This window comes from Nannospalax galili, unplaced genomic scaffold (genome assembly GCF_000622305.1).
Source record: "Nannospalax galili isolate Female #2095 unplaced genomic scaffold, S.galili_v1.0 scaffold555, whole genome shotgun sequence".
Classification (NCBI taxonomy): domain Eukaryota; kingdom Metazoa; phylum Chordata; class Mammalia; order Rodentia; family Spalacidae; genus Nannospalax; species Nannospalax galili.
The window spans coordinates 1,541,841-1,547,911 of record NW_008335583.1 but is presented as its reverse complement, the minus strand read 5'-3'; positions in this window follow the sequence as shown (position 1 = coordinate 1,547,911).

Below are 6,071 nucleotides of genomic sequence, written 5' to 3'. Positions count from 1 at the left end.
TCATATTTCTACCTTACTAACACCTTTCTCCTACTATTCTTCTTCCTTTCAGGTTCCTTCTTTCCCTTTACCTTCCTGGTTCTCTTCCATATTCCTGCTTCCTTCACTTATGTCAGTATATGCACTTTCTCTAAGGATTTGGTGCTATGACCCACAAATGATGGTGATCATATCTCATTTGTTTTTCTGTGTCTGTATTACTTCACTTAGTATAACAGTTTCTAGATCCATCCATTTACCTGCAGATTTCATTATTTCATCTTTCTTTAGTGCTTAATTAACAATTAATGCTGAGTAAAACTCCATTGTGTAAATGTACTACATTTTCATTAACCACTTGTCAATTGTGGGGAACTTAGGTTGCTTCCATCTCTTAGCTATTGTAAAAAGGGCAGCAACAAACACAGTTGTACAAGTGTCTCTGCAATAAGATGAATATTTTGGGCATATGCCAAGAAGTGATATAAGCAGGTCAAATGGTACACCCATTTTCAGTTTTTAAAGAGTTTTTCACAATACTTTCCATAGGGGTTGTATGAGTTTGTATTCCACCAGCAGTGAATGAGTGTTCCCCTTTCCCCACAGCCTCTCCAGCATTTCATATCATTTGTTCTCTTAGCCAGTCTGACTGGGGTAAAGTGAAATCTTAAGGTGGTTTTAATTTGCATTTCCTAAATTACTAAAGCAGGCTATGAAATTCTGATGTCCATAATACTACAATCTTTTTATTTATTTTTAAAATTTATTTAATTAACACACAATTAGTGGAAGCATTTCATTACAATAGCATTGACACAGTCAATAATAGTTTCCAGAGCAAAAATTCATCTCTTTTGAAATTGGCTATAAAATTTTAGGCTCACAGTGTTGAATTAACCCAGTTATACATTATTGTACTCAGTATAAACCCTATAAGTCATATTAAAGGTTTTAACCTTTAATAAAGATCTCCATTTCATTATTAAAATATACTGTTTCACAGAGAAAAACTTATTTTTGGGGGGGAGGGGGTCTTTTTGAGACAGGGTCTCCCTGTAGCCCCAGCTGTCCTAGAACTTACTATGTACACCAGGCTGGCTGAAAACCTTAATTTTAATGCAACTAACACTTAGATGTTTGCACATGTGTCTCTAATCTCTATATATCTGTTTATTACTAGTCACAGTTGGTTTCTTTCTAAGATCCTTGGCTCCTGAGCATGGATATAAAGTCATTGGGTAGGTTCCAATGGTAATGTTTTTCATATCTGCTAATTAACATGAAGCAAATTTTTACACTTCTTCCTCAAATATAACTCATTTTTATTGATATTTTTGTATATTTCATACAGAACATTCCAAACAATCTAATTCATTTTTATACTTGCATCCAAAATGGCATCCTCCCAATGCCTCCACCACAACTGGAGCCCACATACACTGTCATCCTTGCTACTGTCCTGTCCACTGTGTTGTCAGTGCCCCCAGTCATTCCCCAGTGCTTGTCCATCTGCTGAGTCTAGTGAGCCTACCTAGAGTTCCTGGTTTTAGGAAGATCAGCTATTCCTCATCTAGCAGCAATCAGTTGCCAACATTCCTTTAGATAAGATTGGGGTCTGCTGTTCATTTTCCCAGGTCTATGCTGGGTTACTATCTGGGAGTCTCTTGGGCCACTCTGGCCAACAACTCACAAGAAGGTATCGCCAACCCAGCATTGCTTCTTGTTGTTTAGCCTTTAGCTATACACATGGACTCTTAAAGAATTACATTGATCACTTTAATTTTGGTTATATTTTCCTTTTGCATGTTTAAAACCATGCAGTTGGTTCAGATTAATTAATTAATTTTTATTCTTAGGGTCATTTGAAGATCTGTTCCTCAGGGGTCACATGGGCTTGGGAGGAGCCCCTGGCTCCTTTTTTTACCAGTTCCACCTATGTGAAGGTAAGTCAAAGGTCCTGCTCAACCATGGTTGGCTTTGCTTGGAAGCACGAATGTGATGTTTCCTCTGAGTTGACCCTCCTATTTGTAGATTGGACACTGGTTCAAGTCCATGTGGTGGAGTCTCCATGGCCTCCTTGATGAAGAGGAAAGGTGACTCACCACAGCTACAGGTCATTTTGAGAGATGCACCATAGTCCCCTGGAACTTAGTTGACCTAAGAGGGCAAGGGGCAAAAACTGTCCTTTATGTCCCTCTGACAAGATAGTATAGGGCTCAATGTATGGCTGTTAAACATCCAAGAAGTTTAGTTCTACCAGTCTGGTACTTTTAATTACCATGTGTTATGTAGATAAAGCTAGGGCTAAAAAACATTCTCAGGTAAACCTTGACTAGACATATATTATGTTCCTTTAGCTAGCTGTATGACAATTTTTCATTAGGTTGTTAGACTAATATGGTTCACTCTTTTTTTCTAATCTAGCTAGACATTATTTATCTCTTTCATTGTCACCATGGTTTCCCCATTCAAAGTGTCCCCATTTTTCCCACCTATCCCTTAATAATACCTTTCTCTTATGGTCCTACCTCTCTTGAGCTCCTTCTTTCCCTTTATCCTCAAGGTCCTTTGTGTAACTCTCCCTCTCCCCTCCCATTAAAATAATTCCATTTTTATCCATATCGCCCTTATTAACACCTGTTTCTTACTGTTCTTCTCTTTCAGGTTCTTTCTTTTCCTTTACCTCCCTGGTTCCTTTTCATTATCCTGGTTCCTGTAGTTATGTCTGGATACATACTCACTTATAAAGATTTGGTGCTAGGACCCACATATGAGGGAGAACACATATTGTTTGTTTTTCTGAGTCTGTTACTTCACTTACTATAACAGTTTCTAGATCCATCCATTTACCTGCAGGTTTCATGATTTCATCTTTCTTTGCTGATGAGTAGAACTCCATTGTATAAATGAGCCACATTTACATTATTCACTCGTCAGTTGAGGGACACTTCCGTATCTAAGAGTCACCAAAAATTCTACCAGAAAACTACTAGAAATGTTTAAAACTTTCAGTAAAGCAAGCAGATTGCAAAATTAATCTACAAAAGCCTGTAGCCTTTCTATATACCAATAACACACAATCAGAGAAAGAGAACATGGAAATACTCCCTTTCACAATAGCTGTAAAAAAAATAATAAAATATCTCAGAATAAACCTGACCAAAGACATTAAAGACCTCTACAATGAAAATTTTCAATATTTAAAAGAGATTGAGGAAAACATCAGAAGACTTTCCATGCCAAGAATTGGAAAAATATTGTGAAACTGACCATCCTACCAAAAGCTATTTATAGATTCAATGCAATGCCAATCAAAAGCCTCATGACATTCTTCACAGAATTGGGAAAAAACATCCTAAGATTCATATGGAAGCACAAAAGACCTCAGATAGCCAAAGCAACTCTGAGCACTAAGAGCAATGTTGGGGAGATTACTCTACCAGATTTTAAACTGTATTACAGAGCTATAGTCAATAAAACATGGTACTGGCACAAAAATAGACCCATAGATCAATGGAACAAAATTGAGTATATGCTATTTTAGGCACCTGACAAAGGGGCCAAGAACATTCACTGGAGGAAATACAGCATGTTCAGCAAATGGTGCTGGCAAAACTAGATCTCCACCTGTAGAAGAATGAAACTAAACCCCTGACTTTCACCTTCCAGAAACATCAACACCAAATGGATCAAAGACCTCGATGTGAAGTCTGAAACTCTGAAACTCTTACAAGAAAACATTGGCAATAACTTACAATATATAGGTGTAGGAAAGAATTTTCTAAACCAGACATCAATTGCTCAGGAAACAGGGTCAAGAATCAGTAAATGGGACCTTGTTAAACTAAATGCTTCTGTACATCAAAAGAAGCAACCAAGGATGTGAAGAGAAAACCCACAGAGTGGGGATAAATCTTCACCAGAGACACATCTGACAGAGATTTACCATCCAGAATATATAAATAACTCAAAAAGCAAAGAATCAAAAAAGGAAGTAATCCACTTAAAAGATGGGCTAAGAAGCTGAACAGAGAGTTCTCAAAAGAAGAAATAAAGTTGGCTAAGAAGAATCTTAAAAGGTGTTCAAAATCATTAGTAATTAGGGAAATGCAAATTAAAACCACTTTAAGATTTCATCTTACGCCAGTCAGACTGGCTAAGATCAAGAGAACAAATGATACCAAATGTTGGAGAGACTGTGGAGAAGGGAATTCTCATCCACTGCTGGTGGGATTGCAAACTTGTTCAATCCTTATGGAAAGCAGTGTGGGGAACTTTTCAAAAACTATAGAGAAACTACTCCTTGGCATATACCCAAAGAATGCATACCATTACAGAGACACTTGTATATCCATGTTTGTTGCTGCTCTTTTCACAATACTACAATCTTTAACTCACTGATTATAGAGATGGTAATACAAATATTAGGTCACATGCACAAGTGATTAAGAAACTCCTATCCTGAAGAAGCTCATATTCCACTAAGGAGTCAATAATCACGCAGACAATTCCATTAGGGTGTTATATACCTTGCATATATCAATATTTACAAGTAAGTGGTGGCAGAAAGTAGAGAGTAATTTCTCCCCTTGGTAAAGTGCCAGAACTCATATGGGATAAATGTGTGAAAGAGTGTTTAAATGATAATATGTGTCCTTTTAGAAGGCAAATGCATACCAGAGATTTTAACCAGTGCTGTTATCAATAGTCTACACTGTATTTTTCTGCATATGGTAGGAAGTTACACAGCATGTTTTTGTCGAGTAAATACCAGTAACCTGCTTCCTATCCTAGTAACTAGTAATATCTCATATACTGCCAATTTTCAGGAGAGACAATTCAGAGTTGGTAAGTACAAACTATCTAAATCCTTAGACCCAGTTAATTCATGAAAACATCTCAGAACTGCTATAAATGTCATAAGAACTGCATTGGCATTTGTTAAACTTGGATGTGGTGTGTTTCCCAAAGACTCATGTGTTAAAAGACTAGTCCTAAGTTAATAGATCCAATTATCAAGAAGGCAATGGATCAGGAGGGCTCTGGCTTAACCAGTGAATTATTTCATTGATGGATCTAAGCCATAATCTAAGGCATCTTTTAATGTTGATGGAACTATGAGAGGTGGTGCATAACCAAAGGAAGTGGGATACTGTGGGCACAGCCTTAGGGTCTATATCTCAGTGCCTTTCTGTCTGTCTCCTTGCTTCCTGGCCTGAGATGAGTAACTTCTGTCACATGCTCCTACCTCCTAACACTCAGCTCCCCTCAAGCCCAAAGCAATACCTCAAGTCATCTTTAGACTGAAACCTTTGAGTTTGTAAGCTAAACTAACCTATCTTAAGATTTTATCTCAGGTCTGTAGTCATGATGAAAATGTTGCTTAATATAATCTTAATATAAATGTTCACGTGTATGAAAAGGCAGAACTGTATCACAGAAAATGAACACTTCTACCTTTCTGGCATAATGGGAAAGAATGATTAACAATATATGCTTCAAGCTTGGCAGGCAGAGCAGAACTATTGTTGGTAATAAGTAATTTGAAAAATATTTTCTTTGTGAAAAAAAATAAATCGCTGAATTATGAAAAGAGGTGAAAGAAACCTATGCCATTTTTGCTCAGGCCAGTTTCAACACTGTTCTTTCCAAGTTAAGAAACTGTGGGGTTTGCATCAGAGTTGGTCATATTTCAAGGAACAACATCAAGGTAGCTGTAAGACAATTTGGAAATGGCATAGTAAGGGTAAGTGGCAGTGTGATGAGGGAGTGGATAGTGGTTCTGATAGTCTGAGGGGGCCGCTGAGGTAGCTACATATCCCAGCCCTGTATATGTATACAGAAGACAAAAAGGGATCTAGGACAGACTTTCCAAAGAACCCAATGTTGAATGTGATTTCCTACCCACACAGATCATTACCAGAGAATGAAAGAAGAGCAGGCTCAAGGAGTTGAAAGAATTCTGTTATAAAACCAACTGACCACTTAACTACATAGGGAAAGAATCTTAAAGAGAAGATAAAGTAAAAGAAAGTCTTGGCAGAAGAGAAGGAAAATCTACTTATTTGGTCTATACAGACATGCATCAGGAC